The sequence below is a fragment of the Myotis brandtii genome, unplaced genomic scaffold, assembly GCF_000412655.1.
Source record: "Myotis brandtii unplaced genomic scaffold, ASM41265v1 scaffold643, whole genome shotgun sequence".
NCBI lineage: Eukaryota > Metazoa > Chordata > Mammalia > Chiroptera > Vespertilionidae > Myotis > Myotis brandtii.
Genome location: NW_005370478.1, coordinates 319,318 through 322,599, shown reverse-complemented (window position 1 = coordinate 322,599; position 3,282 = coordinate 319,318). Strand labels below are relative to the sequence as shown.

The 3,282-nt window shown below is 40.3% G+C and overlaps 1 long non-coding RNA gene across 1 annotated transcript; it reads left to right on the top strand.

Annotated features, from left to right (window-relative positions):
* Positions 1-64: 64 nt before the first annotated feature.
* LOC106723794 lies at positions 65-394 on the top strand. Its single transcript, XR_001359509.1, has 2 exons — positions 65-127; positions 279-394. It is a non-coding gene; the product is annotated as an uncharacterized LOC106723794 (long non-coding RNA).
* The last annotated feature ends 2,888 nt before the right edge of the window (positions 395-3,282 follow it).

Sequence of the window (3,282 nt, the reverse complement as noted above, 5' to 3'; positions counted from 1 at the left end):
GGGACTGGGGATTGGACTCTAAATTTGATCTACTTAGCACAATTCTTGGGGTTCGTAAGTAATAAGTTGGAAATGGCTAAAAGTGCAGTTTGGTAGGGTCTCATCCCCAAGACTGATGGCGAGGGAGGTGTCATCTCTACGTTAACTGCTGTTGACTGGGGATTGGACTCTAAATTTGATCTACTTAGCACAATTCTTGGGGTTCGTAAAAAGTAAGTTGGAAATGGCTAAAAGTGCAGTTTGGTAGGGTCTCATCCCCAAGACTGATGGCGAGGGAGGTGTCATCTCTACGTTTTTAACTGCTGTCCCTCAGTTGAGACTGATTAACGTAACTTCTACATTGGGAATTGTTGGTCTAGCGTGAAGGTGCTCAAAATAAAACCTTAAAACAAAATTGCAATCTGTGCCCTTGGTTTCCTGCTCCTTTCCTGTGTCGGTGTGTATCTCAAACTAAATGAACTAACGGAATGAGGACTCTAGGGGTGGACAGAGTTTTGTTGGTGTTTTCACCCCACTTTGAACCAGTGGTATAATCTAGGAAAGCGGTTCTGAAAGGATGATCCACTGAAAAATGGGGATCTCCTCAGACCCTTGAGAGCCAGGAGGTTGTAACTATTTCCAAAATAACACCAAAATGCTGTTTATCTTCTTCACCGACATTTGCACTCATGGTCCAAAAGCAAGGGTGGGTAAAACTACTGTTGGTGTTTTAGCCCAAAGCAAAGAAGTTGAGTGAAACGCTACAATCCTTACTTGAGAATGTCTTTGATGAGGCAATAAAAATGATTAATGTTATTAAATCTCAGACATTGAGTCCTAGGGAGTATCATGCTAAGTGAAATAAGTCAGTCAGAGAAACACAAGTACAGTAGGTCCTCGGGTTACGTCGGAGATCAGTTTCTAAGGCGCGACATATCTCGACCTACGTTACTCACATGGAGCACAGACACAGCAGTAATGAAGTGAAACAGTAAAAAAAATTTAAAAGAAAGATAACAATTACTGACCTTTACTTGTGGTAAATAAATAATAAAAAACATAAAAAACAAAGCACATATGTACATACGTCAAAATGACTTTTTTTTTAATAAATGGGAGATGGCAATGTAACCACGAAACGACGTACGTCAAGTCCGACGTAACCAGAGGACTGCCTGATACACATGATCTCACTCATGTGGAATCTAATTAACAAAATAAACTGATGAATGGAGTGGATCCAGAGACATGGAAGCATGGAACAGAGTGCGGAATCTCGGAGGGAAGGAGGGGACAGGTGGGTGGTTGTTACGTGTAGTATTCACAATAGATTCTTAATAGTTAATAATCTGTCTACTATTGCCAAACACAAAACGCTTTCCACTTTTGTGACAACAAATCTCCTATCAATAAGCACCCAAATATTAAGTTATATGCTGTTTACTAACACAACTAAAGTAAGCAATAAGTTCCCTATTTCCAAAGGGTTTAATATTCAGGAGTCCCTCTCCCAATAAAAGTTCTTCTTCGCCGAAACCGGTTTGGCTCAGTGGATAGAGCGTCGGCCTGCGGACTGTAGGGTCCCAGATTCAATTCTGGTCAAGGGCATGTACCTCGGTTGCGGGCACATCCCCAGTAGAGGGTGTGCAGGAGGCAGCTGATTGATGTTTCTCTCTCATCGATGTTTCTAACTCTCTCCCTCCCTCTCTGTAAAAAATCAATAAAATATCAAAATAAATAAATAAAAAGTTGGACAATGAATAAATGGTCTATCATCCATTATTTTAAAAAAAATACCCTCAGCCCTTGAGTTCAAATCTTTTTAATTTTTAAGTATCTGACCAAATGGGAAGTATGCTTAGAGTACTTATGCTGCCTAACAAGGTCTGACCCATGTCATAAGGAAAAGAACTTGTGAGGCTGAGTTGTGGAACAGCACTGTTTGTTTCATGGAACAGCAGTTTTACTTGAAAGAATGACTGACAGACTAGTTTTTTACACTTGAGTGTTTGGTGGATGTTTTCTTTTTTTTTTTTTTTTATAATATATTTTATTGATTTTTTACAGAGAGGAAGGGAGAGGGACAGAGAGCCAGAAACATCGATGAGAGAGAAACATTGATCAGCTGCCTCCTGCACGCCCCCCACTGGGAATATGCCCGCAACCAAGGTACATGCCCTTGACCGGAATCGAACCCGGGACCCTTGAGTCCGCAGGCCGACGCTCTATCCACTGAGCCAAACCGGTTCTGGCTGGTGGATGTTTTCTTGAATGAAGTGAGCTTGTCACTTAGAGGAAAACAGTTGACATCATTTGTTACCAATGATAAAAATTTGAGTGAAATTAGAATTCTCAAATGTCGACATCTTGCCCAGCTGGTGTGGCTCAGTGGTTGAGTGTTGACCTATGAACCAGGAAGTCATGATTCAATTTCCTATCAGGACACATATCTGAGTTTCGTGCTTGCGCCCAATTAGGGGGCATGTAGGAGGGATATTTACTAACTAACCATGGGCGAGTTACTTAATCTCACTAAACCTCCGTTTTGACCTCATCTGTAAAATGTAGTTACTTAGGACAAAAAATTGTGAGAATTCACAGAGATAATGAATGTAAAGTGCATAATAATAATAATAATACCTGGCTATGTCACAGTAAAATAAAATATATTTCCAGATAATATTGAGTCTTCATTCTCCATATATGTTTTTGCTGAAAGTGAAGACCTCTGATTTAAATTACCCTAGAGCTGGTTGGTGCTTTGTATGGTACGACTTTGATAGATTCTTTGGCGTTCTGGTTTGTGATACTAAGACATAGCCACAAAAACATTTTTACATGTAACTCTGGGGAGTCTAGGGGAATGGAAATAGACTAATGTTTTGCTAGTATTTAGCAGAGTTAAATGCAGTTAGACTAAAAATGGAATTTAGACCACATACAACTGTCCGTGAAGAACTTTTATATATATATATATTATTGATTTTTTACAGAGAGGAAGGGAGAGAGATAGAGAGTTAGAAACATCGATGAGAGAGAAACATCGATCAGCTGCCTCCTGCACATCTCATACTGGGGATGTGCCCACAACCCAGGTACATGCCCTTGGCCGGAATCGAACCTGGGACCTTTCAGTCCGCAGGCCGACGCTCTATCCACTGAGCCAAACCGGTTTCGGCGAAGAAGAACTTTTATTGGGAGAGGGACTCCTGAATATTAAACCCTTTGGAAATAGGGAACTTATTGCTTACTTTAGTTGTGTTAGTAAACAGCATATAACTTAATATTTGGGTGCTTATTGAT